General features: G+C 36.4%; 1 long non-coding RNA gene across 8 annotated transcripts in view; it reads left to right on the top strand.

Annotated features, from left to right (window-relative positions):
* The window catches only part of LOC143654789 (uncharacterized), a 153,936-nt gene that overhangs the window by 95,429 nt on the left and 37,578 nt on the right, over positions 1-20,929 (top strand). For 4 of the 8 annotated variants that reach the window (XR_013161956.1, XR_013161955.1, XR_013161958.1 and 1 more), the window contains exons 6-7: positions 4,796-4,956; positions 17,211-17,433. This is a non-coding gene — a long non-coding RNA (uncharacterized LOC143654789). Of the gene's footprint in view, positions 1-4,795; positions 4,957-8,206; positions 8,257-17,210; positions 17,439-20,929 lie in introns of those variants that run through there. The other 4 variants (XR_013161960.1, XR_013161953.1, XR_013161954.1 and 1 more) reach the window with 4 other exon arrangements.

Here is a 20,929-nt window from a genome sequence, read left to right as displayed (position 1 = left end):
GAGACTTTTTATTTGGACTGAAAAATCTCCTTCAGACAGACTCAATGTGTTACTGACTGGTAGTGAAGTGGGTCTTCGTTTCACTTCTAAATAACAGAGCTTTGAAATAGTTATCTAGTTTAGCAGATAATCACAATGACTATTTTTCTCCACTTTTTATTTGGTAAATATCTCTTTAATTTATAAATGGAAATATAATAAAGTGATGCTATTTAAAAAGAATCACAAGACTGTGATTTCTTCAGGTTGTTATGTCATTGTTCACCAAAAATAAATTAAGCTGAATCCTTTAATTACATTTTCTTCTGGTTGAGTATCCTCCAGCCTCACACTTTAGATTTTAGAGATTGTGTTTCATCGTTGACTTCTCATAGATCCTAGCATAGGACATAATATATAGAATATTTGTTTGATTTAATTAGTATGAAAGCATCTGGTTCAGCTAAAACTTGGGATATACTTTTATAATGGATACATGTAGAGGGGAATAATGGGCTGAAATTGGGTTATCATACTTCGTTATTCTGGAAAAATATCCATGGCTGCCATGTGGCCTCTGATTTGAAGTTAGTAGCTGAAAGTTCTCCATGTTCTATTACATGTAGGTTACGATGTAGGAGATGACCTAACGCGATGAAAAAAGGGAAGCGATGCGTACTTTGGACATATGACATTTAGGCTGTATTCTGGAATTGCCACACGAATATATAGATGAATTCTGAGAGTAATTGGATAATATATTAAACTACCAGAAGCCTGCTTTTGTTGTGTTCGTTGACGTGGAAATTGCTCTGCAATGACCTACATGCATTCAGATAATTATTCTGTTAGTATACTATTTACTGGACTGCATGTTGCATTGATATCATGGATATCAGTAGTACTTTAAACAAAAATGGGAATTGGTGTCTCGGCACTTGATGGATTCAGTGTGGCATATAATGTCTTTGTTTTATTCTGTATGGTAAGAGTCTCTGAATCTGGCATATTTTTCAGGTCATAGTCAGAGTTTCCATAAGAGTTTTTTTTTTTTTCTCTCTCTCCCTTTTCTTTTTTTCTCAGTAGTTTAGGAAGCTTAGTTTAAAAATAATATGTAATGACATAATTTAGTTTATTAAAATATGGAGAAAGTCAACGTCTTGGTTTTATACCTAATGACTGCTAATTTAATAGTAGCAAAACACTGATATTAGAGGAAAAAATTATATAAATTAATGAACCCACTTCTTTTCTGAATAGGATGAGCCCTTTCATATGGTAATTGGTTTATATATATATATCTTTAAAAAGTATGATACTTTTGTTGGGGAGACTGAATATTGTCATGGACATAAAAGTAGATTTGTAAAGAAAAATTCATCCTAGATAACAGCCAATTGAATTCCGTCCTATAAATGCTTGGAAAGAGCAGGCTTATATTTTGTTTAGTCTTCCACATAAAAATGCTATTTCTTCAAGCACTGTGGAGCCAATGAGATTCAGCTTTTGCATATAAGTAGATTAGCCACAATGTCTGCTGTAAATAGCATGTTCAGGCTGCTTAAAACCTTGCAGTCAGGTATAAATGCCTTTCAGCCAGATATAAATGCAGTCCACACATTAAAAAACCACTTAATGGCACACGTTTATAGATAGTATTCAGCTTTCATTCAGACTCTGGTATCTGAAATTCTCTTATGACTTTCCTATTTCCTTTTGCTTCAGGGCATTGAAATGAGCCTGACTCAGAGACAAGTTATGCATATTTATATATATTTTATAAGAACAGCTAACCTTGAAAAAATGCAGAACAACTTGGAGAGTGCTGAACTATGCTTACTTTTCAAATTCCCAATAGTCTTTTATTTTCTGAGCAGTGATTTAAAGTCTTTGGGAGTGAAGAGCTTTCCAAAGGGGCATTTATTAATATGCTTGGTATATTTATTTATGACCAAATATATTTAAAAGCAGCATGTGTCCTAGATTTGGAAAGTGTTGTTACTTTTTTTAGTATTATTTTACTTGCCTAGGATGACTTATATTCCAAGTAAGAATTTATTTTTGATTGAAGAAAAAGGAGGAATGATGAAAAGAGGAAACTCACTAAAGCATTTTCAGTGTATAGTTGTATATCAAAATTGTCTTTACCAGACGTTTGCAATAGAATTTCTGTAAATCACACATGCAGTGGTAGTTGATTTTTTTAATAATGAGTTGTAGTTATTGCTACATTTTGAAGATCCTCTGAATCATTAAAGAAACATTATGGTTAGATTAGTTTTATATTTAGTGTTTAACCACATATCTCCTTTCTGGGTACAATGCTTCAGTCACAGAGATGCCTTTGAAATTTGCTCATGCCTGGGAAATCTAGGAAGTAGTGGTCAAACATCTCTCTCTCTTTTTTTTTTAGATAAAAAAATTCATGAAAAACATTGTGTTTTTTGCATGGGCAGTCACTGGGAATCGAACTCGGGTCTCCAGCATGGCAGGCAGGAACTCTGCCACTGAGCCACCATCACACTGCCATAAGCATCTCTTAAGCGAGCACATACTAGCTCAAAAGGGGTCCTCTTCTCTACTCTCTAGAGACATTATCTGAAAGAATATTTTAGAAACATAACTCTAGAGAGAGACTGTGAGATGAGTCCTTCCTGATTGTGTCTGGTTTTAAGAGATCAGGACTTTGGTCCAATGAGTCTGAATACTTACCTCTTTTCTTCTTCATGTGTCCTGCACAACTTTGGTCAGATAATATTTCTAAAACATATTTTCATTTGTGCCATACTTTTGTGGATCTCCCATGTGCTGCCCCCCGCTCTTCATTTCATCCTCTGCTCAATTGAGATGGGAAGAGAGAAGATGAAATGATTAAAAGATCAATTTGGGGTTTTGGACATTCAGGACATATTACTTACATTTTAGTTAGTTTGCATCATGCTTTATGATTCCCAAGATGGTTTCATCTAGCATAAAATATGACCCAGGCTGATGTCCTTTGTTAGAAAAAATAGATTCTTTACTTTTTTTTTTGGTTTGGAAACCAAAGGAAAACACTTTTGATAGTATTTTCCAGAAAACTTTAATTTCGGTGATCCAATTAATAAGTTCCCCAATATTATTGTCATTTTAGTTATGTATATATATATCTTATGCATTTGTGCATACTTATATCTGATATAAATGATATATAGAAAATACATATCTATATATCTCTATGCCTAGGGATGACTTAATCTGTGACTGAGTTCTTTTGGTAATAGGTTTCAATCTTTCTTCTTCTATTTCCTCCTATAAAACGTAAATGCTTTATTCTATTGTTATAATAAAATTGACATATTTATTTGTAAAAAAAAATTCAGAAAATACAAAAAAGCATAAGAAAGAAAATATAACTGTCTCATACTCCCATTACCCAAAGCTAACCACTGTGATATTTTGGTATACACCCTTCCCAAGTTTTCCACTACTGAAAATAATGCTACAATGAACAGTCACCTTTAGTGATGCAAGATATTTCCTGATCCACCCATATCTCCTTTTGAATTTCTTAATTGGGCAGCAGAAAACAGGGCATTGCCCCGTCCCTCCCCTAACAAAAAGGGATTCATCTAAGGAGTTTCCCAACTTGAGTCTTAGCACAGGGATTAGTTGAGTAGTAGCAATTAGATTTCTTGTTTATCAATTTGGAAATGTGAAACTAATAAAATATGCTGGTCAATGATAGTTTGAGTTTGAGGCTGGGGTGGCCATATTTAACCATGTGCAAGTTGATGATTAAGAATAAGAACAAACAGCTTATCTATGGAAAGAAAAATTGGAGCTGGTATACAGAGGACCAGCTAAATGCTGTTCACTGCTCTAGCTACTTGAGACACACCTGTGCGTGAAATAAATGTCTCTGCCTTCGTGGAGTTACCGTGCTAGAGGAGAGAAACAATAAACGATAGATGTCTATGAGTAATATGGTATATTGGAAAGTAAACGTGCCATGGAGAAAGGAAAAGGAGAGCAGAATAATAAGGGGGACTCAGAGCCAGGTCATGGGGATGGATGATCGGGCTCTTGGGAGAGGATTGGAAAAAACTGCTGCCTTAGTTCTGACAACTTTCTAGATACTAGTTACTGTTTCCATGAGCCTGGTCCAGCTGTACTTATTGCTAGTACTTGACTTTTTTGAAATTTCAGCTTCTTTCTATAAGTGTCCCTTTTCATTTGAATTAGTTTTAGACTGTTCCTATTCTTTTCAACATCAATGAAAATATTCTTATGCATCCATTTGGGAGTGTCCATTTCTCCACACCCACCACAACAGATCTATGGTAAGCATATTTTCAATCTCTGTGGAATTAATATTTTCATTACCAGTGGATTTGGACATCTTTTATCGACTGTTTGCATTTATATTTTTGGAATTACCTTATATTCTTTGTAATTTTCCTAATGTGATATTTGTATCTTTCTTATTGATTTGTAAGAGACACTGATATACTAGATACATTAACCATTTCTCTGCCACTTATGAACAGATATCTTTTTTGACAATTATTTTTGTAAATTTTTCTTGATTTTTCTTTTTATTGTCTTACTTCTTTTGAGGGTAGTCAAATAAAAATGTAACAATATATACATCTTTTTCTAACTTTGGCAGCATGCTTTAGAAAACTCTTCTTCATCATCAAGTTAATACAGCTATATATTTAAAATAAAGCTTTATTACAAAATTATAATTTGCATGAATTAAGTTTTATTAGTGAGACTGTGCTTATTTATCACCCTTCCATCTCATTACTTGAATTTCTCTCTGGTTTTACAGCCCAACAACTGAAGTTGACTGAAATTGGACTCTTCCTCTAACTGCCTTGGTTGTTAGCCACTACTCTTCTGGATTAAAAGGTTTCTTATATCAAAGTGAGTGTGCACTGTCACAAGAAGCCCTATCACAGAAACAGCTCAACATTTGTATCTTTCCAGCAGGTATGTTCCACTGCTCATTCCTATTTCCTTCATTGCTGGCTGTAGTTGAAAGAGGCCCGGGGTTAATGCTTCCCAGTCAAAGTTTCACTAGGCTAGTCACTTCCTACCTCAGTTTTAGCTTTTCTTAGAAACAAAAGATGATCTAGTACACTTGTTCTCAGCCCTGGATGTACACTGGAATCATCTGGGAAGATTTTAAAAATCTTGATGCCCAGATTCTATCTCAGATGAGATTCTGATTTAATTGGTCATTAGTATATTTAAAACCTCCCTGAATGGATATATGCCAGAGTAATTTGGGAAGAGAATAAAAAAGTATTTGCAAAATCCCCTTGGGGGACTGGGGGAAAGGAGGAAATATTCAACTTCCCCATCTGGGGAATTCCTGATATTTTCACAAGGAGTGGGAAGAAGCAGTTCAATAGGCTGAGCCCTTGATCTTGGGGTTTGCCCCTATGAAACCTAATCTTGCAAAGGAGAAGCTAAGCCTATTTATAATTATGCCTAAGAGTCACCCCCAGAGAACCTCTTTTGTTGCTCAGATGTGGCCTCTCTCTCTAAGCCAACTTGGCAAGTGAACTCACTGCCCTCCCACCTACAGTGACATGACTCCCAGGATGAGCCAGGACCTGGCATCATGGGATTGAGAAAGCCTTCTTGACCAAAACAGGGAAGAGAGAAATGAAACAAAATGCAGTTTCAGTGGCTGAGAGATTTCAAACGAGTTAAGAGGTTATCCTGGTGGTTATCCTTATGCATTATATAGATATCCCTTTTTAGTTTATGGGGCATTGGAGTGGCTGGAGGGAAGTACCTAAACTCTTGAACTCTATCTCAGTAGCCTTGATTTTTGAAGAAGATCAAACAACTATATAACTTTTTCAGTGTGACTTTGTGACTGTGAAAACCTGTGTCTGGTGCTCCTTTTATCCAGGATATGAGCAGATGAGTAAAAGAATAAGGAAAACTAAATAGATAAATTATAGGGGGGGAGATGGGGTAAAAAATTTTGGTAGATTGACATACTAGTGGTCAGTGAGAGGGAGGGGGTAAGCGGTATGGGATGTATGAGTTCTTTTTTTTTTGCTTTTTAATTCTTTTTCTGGAATGATGCAAATGTTCTAAAAATGATCATGGTGATGAATATAGAGCTGTGTGATGATATTGTGAGCCATTGATTGTAAATTGTGGCTGGACTGTGTGTATGTGAAGATTTCTCAATAAAAATATTAAAAATATTTAAAATAAGACATACATCTTGAAGGAAAAAAAATCTCCTCCAGTGATTCTAATGTGCTACTATGATGTTGGTAGCACATGTTGGCTAATTGTTCTCTATCCTGGATGATGAGACTATATGTCCATGAACAATGTGCCAACTAAGGGTAGATAATGCATAGAACTGGCAAATAAAAGCCTCAATAGTAAAATGCTTTGTGGGAATTGGGCAATGTGATCCTGGTGCTGTGAGCCAAGTCTCTCTTTGCATGTCTTTGGGACAGGCCTGAGTATCAAGAGGTTATGAGATATCCTGGAAAGAACAATGTACTTGAGAGAATTAGCTCATAGTTTTGGCCCGACAATTACTGAAGCAGCTTTTGGAAAATCACACTTATGGCTATCCCTTACATTCTTCAAGTGTGAAATGATTTTGTTGGACTAGCTGACTTATCACATACTTTTAAGATCTGTTGTGTGTTTTAGTCTCCTAACTGCCTGTGATGCTGAACAAGAATGCATAAATACAGAATTTGGTATATTGCCAAATATGTAACCTATCGGACGGTCCAGTCAGGAGGCAGAAATCACACCAGTAATCTGAATGGGGAAACTTTGATATAAAGCCATTTTAATGGGGTAAAAGTTTAATTACAAAAGAGGGTTAAATAGAACTCTAAAATGTACAAAGATACATCCATAGAAAGTGGCCCCTACCCCAAGGGCTGAGGGAAAAGTAAACAAGGAAGGATCTTATAAACGTAAAGGAGGATCCCTACAGGCTGAGATTCAGGCCTCCTAGGAGGGATGTGGTTAACAAAGAAACACTCGCCACATCTTGAGCTTGAAGAAAAGTATACTTGGAGAAATAAAGTCTCTCTCCCATCTCTAGCCTGGCAGTGTCTCTCTAGGACTCTTGATTGGCTGTGCCTAGCATCGAGCTAGGTGGAAAAGGAGAAATATATCCCATGCAGGGCAAGCCAGGGCAGATTTGGGGCTGAGAGGCACTATATTAATACCTGGTATATACTGTCAGTGTGTTCTTTAAATCCATAAACAGAGCAGTGGTCAGCATAGCAGACAATATGTCAAAAAACGGATCCCTTTTCTTTTCTCTATATAAAATAGTGTATTTGGGTAAAATCCTATTAGATCTGTAGCTTTTTTTTGAGCATGAAAAAAGCTTCTAGTAGCTTAAAATTCCATCCTTGGACTATAATTCTGTATCACTATCTGGCAAAGTGATGGAATAGTTTGTTTCATCATTTAGTTTTACCACCCAAGTGAAAACCAGATAGTGCTTGAGTCCAGAGAGAATTTTATTGATTTAAGTTTAATGCTGTGTATTAATCTTGCTGTGAATAGCCTTTCCTACTCATCAGATTCCCTATATACTGCTTACAATTATTTTCCATGTATAACCCCGCAAGCCTTTCAAATGCATTTGTCTCATGGGAACCTGAAAGCTCTAGAAATATTTTTTAGTGTGTATTTCAGTGGTTGCAATTTCAAACAGCACCTAGTGAGGCTATCACATTCCATCTGCTGGGTCTTAGGGACTGTAGTAAATCATCCCAATAAATTGGATATTTTTCAGTATTTATTTCTTTTCTTCTTTGTTTTAGAGTGCAGCAGCTCAACATGTCATATTAATATAAAGAAAGAAAATTTTATTCTGAAATGATAAATTTTGACTAAAACTGTCATTTATATAAAATAGTAATCACTGCTGAATTCTTTATGAGCAATATCCACCCCCTTTTTACTATTCAATATTATACAGCTGAGTTCAAACTCCTGTCATGTCTAACCTATTAGGCTCATCTACTAAATTGTTTCCTGGAGTCCCTAAGATATGTCTTCCATGCTGTTATCTGTAAGACATTTCCAGAAGCCCTGATAATGCTCCAAATCAGATTATGCTCTCTTCCAGGATTAAAAACTCCCTATTGTTTCCTAGTGTCTAAATTCTTTTGTAAATTGGATAAGATCATCTCTCCAACTGCTCACCCCCTTTGACTCTGTGTTTCAGTTTCTTGGACCCCTGACCATTTTATATCACTGCATGCCGTTTTGTGCCTGGTGAGTTCTCACTTATCCTTCCTGTTCCACGTCAAGGGTTGGGTAAAGATATCCCTGACACTGAGGAAGAGTCGTATACCTTTGTCACAAGTATTTATTATAGCACTCATTCAGACCTTTCCTATATTTGAGTGTCAACTATGTTTAGGAAAAAGTGATAAGGAATAATTGACCAGGAGATGGGAGGGTGCTATTTTAGATAGAATGCCTGACTTTTCTGAAATAATAATGAGTGGGCAGCTGAATGAACTGTTAGAATGATTCCTGTGGCTACCTGAGAGAAGAGCATTTCTGGCATAGGGTACAGTAAGTGCAAAGTCCCTGAGGCAGGATGTGCTTTGGTGTGGAAGGAATAGCAAGGAGGCAGGACTGGCAAGAGAAGAGTGGGCAGTTGGAAGAGTGGTTGGCGACATGGGATACTTGGGTAGGAGTGGGAGAATGATCATTAAAGCCTTGTAGACCATCGTAAGGATGTTGGGTTTTATTCTGAGTGAGAGGGGAAGTGAAATATTGCATAAAAACATGTTGTGTGGCGTTCCCATTTAATTTCATAATGCTTTAGAACATGGGACATGACATTTACTACTTGAAATTCTTTTCACTTTTGCAGCAAAGCCTGAAGTGCAACCATGGGCTAATCTGCTATTTTGCCTTTTGTGGATAGATGTATTTAAGTGAAAGGAAATGATGATTCTTGGAAAAAATCAATTTCTTATTATCAAATTTCTGAAGATGCAAAGGCTCAGTTTTTTCATAATTCTTTGGAAAATAGCCCTGTAGTCAGTAATGATTTTTGATCATTTATTAACCTACATTGCAAATCAAACTATTGCAATGGTGTATTGGATTTGTTTGATCACTTTGTGTCTCAATACATGGGCTGTATTTGTAATTTAAATTACGCTTTAAAAGTTCATAGTAAAATCTTGACAGAGGCAATGAAAGTAGGAATACATAAATATACAGTTGTTTTCAATATGGAAAGGATTTTTAAAGAAATGAGAGCTTTATCGTTTTGTAGAATAAATTAATGTAAAATTTGCATAACTTCAATTAATGGGGAGTCTAAAAATAACATAGAGACATAGGGTGGACTTTTAACTGACTTTAAAAACTAAAAAAAAAAATTTTAAATCATGGACAGGTTTAAGTTTAAAATAAAAATCTGTTAGAAACTTGTATGTGAAAATCAATAGTGCTATAGTTTATCCAGCCAAAGTTGGTATAGTTATGTTACTCATTTATAGATGTGGTCCATTCTAACTCCTAGTTTCTAGATGAATTTCAGGAGTGTAATATACTTGTCAGACTGAATGGGGTCTATTCTTGAAGAGCTATATTGACCCCTTTCTAATAACTGGGGGTATTACGTGGCTGACTCTTGGTTAGAAGGAGAGGCAATGAAGGAAATGTCAACAACCTATTCTGATACAGGTGTCAGGTTTGCTAGCAAAAGTGTAACTCACACAGGCTCTGATGGAAAGACCTGGACCTGAGGACAGGACAGATTTGTGGGTTCCCGGGAAAGGCCACACACATGCTAGATTGTCCCCTACCACACCAAAATATAAACCTACTACACAATTGATCAATGAAAGACACAAGGTTTCAACTACATTCAAGTTGCAACAAAAGGTTTCAACTACATAAAAATGTACCAAAGAGATCTGAAGTGAATTAGAGTCCGATGCGAGCACAGATTTTAGTCCATGCTCGTGCTTCTACTCCCCCAAATTTTACATGCAGAGTGAAGGGAAGGTTTTGGGGTAGATCTCCCTGTATGCTTAGAAGCCATCACACCACAGAAAGAGAGAGAGGGAGAAAGAACCAGAATGAACTTCTTAGAAAATAGTTTGAAGAGGTGCCCTTCTGCTATGCTTATTATATCTTAAGTCTAAGCTACTCAGTTTTGGATACTTGGTGTTTTGTCAGGAAATGGAGTGTTCCTTTTCTGCTTCTGTCTCATGCATCCCTTAATAAAATTCCTTAGAATTTTATTCAAATTCTAGGTGATATTAAATATAGAATTAGAAAAAGAGAAAGTAGATGAGAAGCATCCTATTCGTCTCTAAGTTAGAGAAAGCCCGTGCAACCCAGGTAACCGTTTCAGAATGATCAAAGAACTTGATATTAAAAAAATTAATGGTTTGTGTACTAAGACTTAGCTCAGCCGCTTAAGAGTGATAACTTTTGTAGAAAGAATAGGGCAGTGAATTTGGCTAGAGAAAAGGCTGGGCAGAGGAAATGAAGCCTGCGTTCAGTATACTTGGTATACTACAGCTTCCTGGTCAAGCTGTGCCTAGAAGTCCCGGGAGTTCTAGTCCCTTAGTTTACCAGCTGTGACAACATCTCCAGACACATCAGTCTGCCTAAGTGCTTTTTGTTCTAATGTGTTCTCATCCTGGTATGCCACACTTTATTCTGGCTCAAAGTGCCTGGGAGCGTTTTAGGAAGAAATTGGAAACAAAAATTACTTTACTGGGATGGTGATAGAGATGGCCAGTCTGACAATTTTTTATTGCAGAGGGCGTATTTTTTCCCATTTCTGTTTAGTCCTCAATCCTCATGTTGCAGCAATAAAGACTGGGGACAGAAGACTCAGAGAAATAAAAAATAATGCACAGAGTATTCTGGCAAAGATGCAGTCAAAAATCAAGATTTGCCGAAACCAGAAATTGTAAATTCTTTAAAAAAGAAATTATAATAGCTCTGTCAGAGAATTAGTAAGAAGATGCAGGAATTAATTAAAGGGTTAAAGGCTAAAGAAAGAAAGATAGGGAGAAAAGGAAATAGAGCAGAAAGATGAACAAATATCCCATTTATCTCTCTATTAAATCAAGTTCACTTGATCATTTCCTGCAATTCATTACTACGCTGAGTCATTTTCTGACAGCAAATTTGCCTCTGACATTAGAACCTCTAACATGGCCCATGTTCTGACTTTTCAATCCTGAGTCTCCTGGGTGTTGATGTTTCCTGTCAATGGTTTGGCCCTTTGGAGATGGTCTGGTAACTGCATTTCTCCTGCAAATCAACCCGCCAGGCCTTGGAAATTAACATAGGTCTATTTTCAAAGTCTTGGCCTGAAGCACCAGTGTGTCCTGTTGTGTAGAGAAGCACATACGGGGGAAATGGCAGAGTTTCCGTCTTTTTACAAGGAAGAGATCATTCCTGTTAATTAAATGAAGAGTCTGAAAGGTGCTTGGAGAATTGTTTGTAGCTCTCCCGTGGAAAGAGTTTTCTTTGTCATGCCTTTGGAAGTCACAGCTCCAATTTGAGCTTTTCCTCTGTGAATTAGTTTAAATTCCTTCATTAAATCTTTACACTCAAATCTCTAACCATAAATAAAAATCATACATCTCAAATGTAGATTTAGATGATTCACTCCTCTACCCTTTTAATTATAGCTCAGGGGAAATGATTTGGGGATTCAAAGTGGTGAAATAATCACAGAGAGTGGCTCAACTTTGAACTGGCTATTTAACTGCCATTTGTGTGATCTCTCCCTTATTATCCACTACAAACACTGAGACATGAAAACAGCCTCTGTGGCAGGGAGCCTTTCAGATTCAGGGCCTAGAATTTCTTTAGTACTGTGTGTTGCTGCAGAGTTGCTGACTCTCTTTACAGCAAGTTGCCACTTTGCACATTAATGAGCATGGAAGGGCAGCTCTGTGATACCAAAGTAAGTCTGTCTTAGTTTGCTAAAAAATGGAAACAGCTTGAAGTTTGGTGCCATAGCTGGTTCAAATTTCTACTTTGAAGTTGTATAATCCTGGGAAACTTTGTAATGGGTTGAACTGCCTTCGCCAAAAAGATATTTTGAAGTTCCAACTTCCATTACTTGTGAATGTGATGTTATTTGGAAATAGGGTCCTTAGAGATGTATACAAGCTAAAATAAGGTCCACTGAATTACAGCAAGTCCTAATCCAAAATGACTGGTGTCCTTATGAGAACAGAAGGAGAGACACAGGGAGAGGAAGACCATCTGGAGTTGGGCTGGAGACTGGAGTGATGCGTCTACAAGCCAAGGAATGCAGGAATTGCTGGCAAACCCCAGAAGCTAGAAGAAGCAAGGAAGGATTCTCCGCTACGTGTTTCCGAGGGAGCATGTCCCTGTGAACACTTTGACTTTAGACTTCTAGCATCTAGAACTGTAACACAATAAATTTCTGTTGTTTTAAGTTACCTGGTGTGTTTTAGTAGCCCTGGGAAACAAATATAGTGACTTATCTATTTAATCCTTACTGTAAAGAGGAGAGCTTTGTGCACTGATTTTGTTATCTGAGACATCACCAGCCACTTCATAGGCAGTTATTACTATTATTCTAAATAAATGACATTCAATAAATGGTAGTTATCATTACTATATGATATTTTCAGTGAAAAACATGATGGGTTAGAAATTCTGTAAGGGAAAAATACTTGAAGAGTAATTCTTTTTATAATTAGATATAAATCAAATAGGTAAATTTTGATCCTTTCATTCATTGATTATCTTCTTTTGGCTTAACCTTAATTGGATATAGTATAAAAATATAGTGTGATTTTAGCAATAAACTTAAAAAAAATTTCATTAAGAATCATTTCAAACATATACAAAAGTAGAGTGAATAGTGTAATAAACTCTTCAAGTAACCATTACCCAATATTAACCATTATCATCTCAGCACCAATCTTGTTTCATCTTTCAACAATCTCCCATGAACCTAGCACTGGATACTTTGAAGCCAGTCCCCATTCATAACTCCAAATTTATCTCTAAAAGGTAGCAACTTAAGACAAACATAAAATCCTAGTATCAACATCACACTTAAAAATAGTAATTTTTAATATTACCAAATATCCAAATGGTATTCACATCTCATCGATGGTAATATATATTTTTGAAGTGTGTTTATTCCCATCAGAATCCAAATAAAGACCATGCCTTTGAAATGGATTGTTGTGTGTCTTAAACCTATGATTTCCCTGTCCCTCTTTTCCCCCGTAGCAATTCATTTGTTGAAGAGACCAGAGTATTTAAAACGAGGTTCCCATATTTAAAATTTTGTGGATTGCACCACATTGGTGTCATTTAACACTCCCTTGTCTCCTATATTTAGTGTAAACTTGTTTTTGGAATTATGGTCTTGTTCAGATTCATGTTCAATGTGATCATAAGAATGCTTCATAAGCGGTAGTGCGTTCCTACACCAGGAGGTACAAGAATGTTCTGAGTGTTTTTCCTTAGTGATGGCCATTGTCTGGATCCAACATTTCATTAGGGTAATGTTGTAATCCTGTCATTCCTTCATAATTGATTAATTGGAAAACTTCTATAAAGAGAAGATTCCTGTTTCAGCTTGCTAAAGCTGCCAGAATGCAACATACCAGAGATGGATCAGCTTTTAATTAGGGGATTTATTTAGTTACAAATTTATAGTTCTTCAGAGGAAAGGCAGCTAGCTTTCATCTGCGTTTCTCTGTTCTGGGGAAGGCACAGGTGGTGTCTGCTGGCCTTCTCTCCTGGTGTCTGGGTTCCAGTGGTTTTTCCGGGGGTGAATCCTTTCTGCATCTCCAAATGCCAGTACTCTATAACTCTATAGGTGCTCTGGCAGAGCTGCTTGGGTTGTGCTGTGTTGAGCTCCCTTCTGACCTGTTTTGTAAGCCTCCATCTAATTAAATTAAATGTCACTCATCGAGGAAGGCACTCCCGCTAGGCAATTGCAGATACAATCAGCCATAGATGAATTTCACATGCTGATGATTTAAGTCCACAGCAACAGAACTGGGTACCATCACCTGGCCAAGTTGACACCTGAACTTGACCACCACAGGCCATGAAATTGTCCCAATTAAGGATCTAACAGGATGATACCTGGACTCTGAAGGCAGGCTGCTGGCATCTGGGAAACCTCTCTCACATGGAAAGGCACATGGCCAGTGTCTGCTCGTCCTTTGGTCCTGGTTTTTTTTTGCTTTCAGCTTGAGTTTCCGGTGGCTTCCTCTGTGGGTCCTCTGTTAGCTTCTCCAGGGCTTTTCTTTCTAGGCAATCTTGTTTCTTTTCTGTCTTTTATCCTCTCATAAAGGACTCCAGTAAAAGAATTAAAAGCCACTTTGAATGGGAAGGATCACATCTCAATTGAAATAACTTAACCAGAAGGTCCCACCCACAACAGGTCAGCACCTCCAGGGATGGATTAAAAGCACATGGTCTTTTCTGGGGCACATCACAGACAAACCAGCATACTTCCCCTCCTCAAGTACTGGGATACCTCAAATATAGCTTGTACAAGTAAACTATTAAAAATGTGTGATTCTTTCACTAACTTCTGTTACAAGTGATTCATGAATTTTCTTTTCTTCAGTATCATTATGAACTTACTGGTTTATTCATATTTGAGTTTTTCACTCAATTGCAGTTACTATTTTTTTTTTCTGAAATTGTCCCAGTTTTGGCCAGTGGGAGTGTAGTCCCCAAATTTTAAACTTGTTTTTAAAAAGTTCCCTGAATACATATCATGAGAGTTTCTGTATATAATTTTATTTAAAGTTTGACATAGTTTTATTTATTATCTTTATGCTTACAACAAATTTTACAGTTTTTGCGGTAAATCAAATTATATACCTCAATTTAGATATGTTTTTAACCCTTTTTATTACTTAATAAAGTTTTATGTTTCAAAATGTACTGCTGGTGGGACTTCTTCCCATATCTTCTCCGGCAGCTGCGGCATCTCCATTCTTGGTGTTTCTAGTGTCAATTATTTCAGCTTTGTCTCCTGAAACCAGTTTGATAAATCTGTTACTAAGCAGCTCCTAAAGGGCTGCCCTGGCCGGGGAACTGCAAACCTTCATTCTCTCAGAGATGACAGCTGGGATTATAAACTTGTAGTTGGAAATTTCCTTAATGGAGTTTGTCCTAAGTGGCTTTGCCAATAAGACTAGATTATTTAATATCTCCTGAACTTTACATTTGTGCCCCTTCTTTCTAGCCTTGTCTACAGATTTTTTCACTTGGTCTTTGTCTTTCTTGGCCAACTTTCCATTACCTTTCTACATCTTTCTTTTTCTTGTTGTTAGGTGCTATCATGAAGCTCTGGAGAGCAGTTCCTATCACAGCAGCCTTGCTAAAATGTCACACACCTGTTCTTAATTTTAATTGGCTTTCTTGTAGGCGTGACCCAGTTGTAGCTAGGGATCTCTTGAAGATGTTAAAGTGTAGCCCAACTGAATGAGGGTGGATTTGAATCCAGACTATCAAAGCTTATATTAACAGAAAGCCACAGTTAGGGGCTGGAAGCCGGAAGTCCACAGAACCCAGAGGGAAGGAAGGGGACATTACCACATGCCATGAAGCAGGGATACAAGCCAAGGAGCCCCAAGAACGGCCTGCAGCCAGCATCAGAATGTTACAGAAAAGTTAGGGAGAAAACACCATCTTGTCGAGGCCTGGATTTTGGATTTCTCTTAATCCCAAAACTGTGAACCAATGAATTCCTTAACCCTTTGTGTGATGTTTGTCACAGTGGCCTGGTAAACTAACTGCCTACACAAATTTAGCTAATAATTCAAACCTTTACATTTGACTCATCAGTGACCATGCCTGTTCTAAAGGGCATCTTTCTTGAGTCCAGGATCAGTCCACCCTGGAAGCAGCTACCTGCCAGATCCTGCCCTTCTCATAAGTTCCCTCCTATTTGCGCTGTCGTGAGTGAATCTTCCTGCAACCAAAGGGCCAAAGACATGCAGAAATGTTGCTGTCAATAAATACTAGATTGAAAATAAGGTGACTTGGTTCTTATTTTGATTCTGGAACCAAATAGATTATAATTCATTTAATTTGTTTACATTAACATTTCTCCCAATGATATCCCTCAAATCATCAAAAAGTTTCTTGATCAAAGTAATTTATGACATATTGTTGGTATTTTTTTTTTGTCTCGGCATGCCATTCGATCTGTGAGCATAAATGGTCTCAGAACAATCAATTTAACTTGGTATAACAGTGTGGTTTCCTAAATCTATTTTGCCACAAATCATTAACACTACTATTCTGTACTTCTGGAGTTCAAAGAACATTCTTGGGGATCACTGGACTAGTTAATGTAGAGGTCTCTTCTGGCTCTGAAAGTTTGATTGTAATTTAAAAATGTGTCAGAAATCAAAGTTGTTTTTTGCTTCCCTGTGGAACCTACTTCTCCTCATGTGTCTTCCTCTGTTCAATCACTGAAGCCGTCTTTATCTCATTCCAGCGTATAAAAATTTTCCTGCATCCTAAACTCCAGATTGGATATGATTTTTTGTTGGGTTGGCTTTGTCAAAGCAGATAGTTCACTAGCATTGGATTATTAGGATAATCAGTGTACAAGAGTGAGAATTTGGAGTAATCCAAAATAGAGATTAAAACCTAAGACAGGGAAGTCATAGTGGAAATAGAAAAAAAATGGAAGAATCTTGCTTTTTTATCAACTGGGAGGGTTTGTATTCCAGGACACACGCACATTTAGCATCACTCAGGGTTTGTATTTATGGATCTGAGGACCATTCACCACTGGCTCTGCCACTAACTGGGTCACTCTTCATAAATCACATATCTCTCAGGGCTGCAGCTTCTTTATGTACAAAATGAGAGTGTTTCAGTAGATGATCCCCAAGCTTCCTTCTGTTTTAAATCAATGATTCGTATGAAACATCTTTAAAAAGCTTCTGTGCTTTGTATACTCTTGGTGTAAGGCGAGGCAAAGAGTGGAAATAAACCTGATATTTCCCCTCTTTTAAAGCGTATTTATACTCTAAAGAATAAATTTACCGGAAAGCAAGGGGCTAGAATTTTTCTGAACGTATTGGTTAATGTGCTTGGTGGAAATAGCACGGTGCTGGGAAAGGAGCTAGTGATAAGGTGTTTAGAATTAAAGGAAAGATGTACTATAGTTATAAGAGTATTTTTTGTTCCTCTTCAATTTACAGATGAACAAGCATTCAAGGAAATTAGTAGCATCAGAGTCATACAGCAAATATTTTCAAGGTAAATACTTTCGATTATTTGCATGGATTGTTAAAAAACAGAAAACATGGAATAGGCAACAGCCATTGAAGAATGTATACTCTGGGACAAGTAGAGCATTTTAGATAGCTTTCTGCACTCTGAAGAAGACCTTATGGGCAGGCTGGGACATCATTTCAGATTTTTATTTTCAATTCCCAGCATGTCTTCTACTAACCTTTTTTTTTTTTTAATTACATTCTCATTTTATCCAAGCCAACAGTTTCAGAATTACTGTGGTTTTCGTTTCATTTAGTTGTTTTGCAAATAGAGCGTGTCTGGGTTTCTCTGTGGCAAAGAATTAAAACAAGTTCACTTTGATTCTGTGACAAAATGACTGTGAATGTGGCAAAACTTAGTCATGGTCCCACGCAAAGTGCTTTTATTAAGCTATCTGATCATGACTCTGCACAAAGTAAAGCTTTAAAGCACCTTAAAAATATGTACTAGCTCTCAGCAATCAAGGGTAAATGACCTTAATGTATACTTTTGGTGTAGAACATCTCACAACATAAGGATGGCAAAAAAGTCCAAAATTTTAATGGTACTAAATAGTGAGCAATTTTTATTTCTCACCTTATACCTGCAAAACTATTGCATGACATAGTCAGAAACAGTGGCCACTTCTAATATGGCATTTGCAATTCAGATATTTTTCTTCTTCAATTTTAGTTGCAATTGCAAACTCCACATTCCCCTCTCCCTTGGCATACCCTCGGGGCTTTGTTTGGCCCGGTTGTTGGCTCACTGATCTCCCCGGTAATTTATAGAACCCAGCTCATTTTTGTATCACCCACAGGTTATACATGAACATCAAAACAATTGGCTAAGAAATCTTTTTGAAACCAAATGCAAATAACACATTGCAACATACTGAAACTATTTTCAAAGAGCAGTGCGATATAATTATAGGGGTTGTGTTACAGTAAATCTATTTTCTCTTAGTATTCTCTCTTGTTAGAGGTGTTTTTCTGGATTTAAATTTAGAACATTTTCCCTTGGGAACTCTTTTTTCATTTCAGTTTCACAATCAGTTGGCTTCAAGCCTCTGAATTGTGGTGGGTGGGTGGGGGCCTTAGAAACCTTACCAAGGGTAATACCTGGATACCAATATTTGTTGTTACTCTGAATAATCTGCTTTACATATTCATGGACCATCATTTTAATATATAGATTATATTGTGATTAAATTCATTTAAAACTGAACTGAAATCATGGAAAACTTTTTCTATGATGCATTTTGTGAATCAAAGGATTCTCAAAGAATAAATTCTTCTCAAATGCAGATTTTACCTGTACATATAAAAAGGAGTTTCTCATACTCATAGCCGTGAGCCACTTCTCTGTTGAATATGTTGACTAATAGTTACTATTAAATTGAAAGTTAGAAGAATCACTATAACTTTCAAATATGATCTTTTAGATCCGGGTTTTTTAGTCACAAGTTCACGGACCCTTGGAAATGACCTGCAAAATTTTATGTGTATAAGCATTTGCTCATTTTTTTTTCTTAAGAGAGAAACCATATCAGCTTTCATCCAATTTTCAGAATCCTGTGACCATAACAAGATCAGGAACTACTGTATGAGTAAAAGAGATGAATATGAAAGAAGCAAATTAACTCTATCTCCTTTGAGTGAATATAACTGGGTTTTAACAGGATGGAAAAAGGGACAAAAATATGCAAATAAGAAAAGCTTTTGTAGGTAGCTTTTATAGGGTGCTGTTCCAGGAGAGAGGGGAAATTCCAACAATAAATTGTATGTACTTGACCCTTCAGATAAATATCCTTAAGATAAACTAAAAGGAGTTTTTCTATTGAAATAAATGGACCATTAGCTGGGTATTGATCATTTTTATTATATTGGCTAATTTCTTACAACAGAATCTGACCTGTAAAAATGTTTTGAATATGTTTTTCTAATTGCCTAGAGATAAGGGAAAATTTGAATTTACTCTACATTCTTTCAGAGTTCTACCAATACTAACCTGTGTTTTTATAATTAACCCAGATCACACTTACATTTTGCCCTCTGTGTTCTTAAGTAGTTAGCATTTGGTGGAAGAAATAACTCCAGATCTTAAGTTGAGAGGTTTGCTTTAATTACTTTTTCCCATTGCCTTATCATTTAGCATTGAGAGAGCAGCTTATGATGCTTATTATAAAAAAAAAATGGCCAAGTCATTAAAAGTAAATTTTATTGGTTATCTAATTTTGACCAAGTCATTCAAGTGACTGACTGGTAGAAATGTTCCCCTTTAAATTGGTTAAACTAGTATCAAACAGTTACAGATTTAATTTCCTTTTACTTCGATATTTCTATCTATGAATCAAATTCAAATATATACAATTCAAATTATCAGTAAAATAAAATAAAATAAAGTATGATTAATGGAAATGCTAAGATAAATGAGTACTATCTGTAAATACATAAAACTTAGATAATGAAAATATGCTTTATGTTTTCTAGGAAAATTCAGTTAGTTGTTAGAAAATACAAAGATATAGTTCATATATTTAATGATTTCCACCTTCTCTTCCCCATTTATAATGCTAGTCCAATCCAACATCTTGGGGTTCAACCCCTATATTTCTGATCCCAAATAATATGATGATATAATTTGAACAAAGGTGGGTTGCCCTTTCTTTATTTATTTTTTATCCAACAAACATTCTCAGACAGCTATTTAAGGAACAGGATGTTTAAAAGATGACTAGGCAATTCCAGTTCTCTGCTCAAAATAAATGCCCCCCCAAATGACATTATAAAAAAATAAAATGCCAAAAATAATTAATTTGTAGTTTATAAATAGTACAACTTCAGTAATGATGAGGATGTTCCTAATTTTGCCTGAATTTTGCCACGTGACATGAGGGATATGTAGGAATAAGCTAGTTTGAGGGTTGTAGGAAGAGCATTTTAGGTAGCGAACAGACATAATGTGTTCAAAACTCATGAAAGCATTCACATGAGTGTAATGGTTGATAAAGCGGCGTGAGCAGAACAGACTGTACTAGTCAGAGAGTGAAGGGAGGGGAGGCTGGAAAGCCGAGTTTGGGGCCTGACCTTCAAAGATTACTGGCCATTCAGGAATCTGAAATCTCCAGTACTGCCAGTGGGAGATTGTTGGAGGGTTTTTCTTCCCCCTGATTTTAGAACATTTTCATTAGTCCAAAAAAAAAAAGATAAATAAAAATACAACAGAGCTTCCAAAACATCCCATATGCCTATCTCCCTATTATTTATTTTTATTTTGTCTTTATTGTTTTACTCGTTTGTCCATACACTGGATAAGGGGAGTGTCAGTCACAAGGTTTCACAATCACACAGTGATATCGTAAAAGCCATACTTTGATACAATCATTTTCCAGAGTCAAAGCTACTGGATTACAGTTCAACAATTTCAGGTAATTCCTTGTAGCTATTCTAATACACTAGAAACTAAAAGGGAATAATTACATAATGCATAAGAATAACCTCCAGAGTGACCTCTTGATTCTATTTGAAATTTCTTAGCCCCTGAAACTTTGAGCAGGCTGGGAAATGAAAGCAGTGTGATAAACTGTATTGATTTATTTGGAAAGGTAAAAACCAACCATGCATCCTTCATATAAACCCTACTTGGTTATGATATATTATCT

Source organism: Tamandua tetradactyla, chromosome 14, assembly GCF_023851605.1.
Source record: "Tamandua tetradactyla isolate mTamTet1 chromosome 14, mTamTet1.pri, whole genome shotgun sequence".
NCBI classification, from domain to species: Eukaryota; Metazoa; Chordata; class Mammalia; order Pilosa; family Myrmecophagidae; genus Tamandua; species Tamandua tetradactyla.
This window is presented reverse-complemented; position numbering and strand designations above follow the sequence as displayed.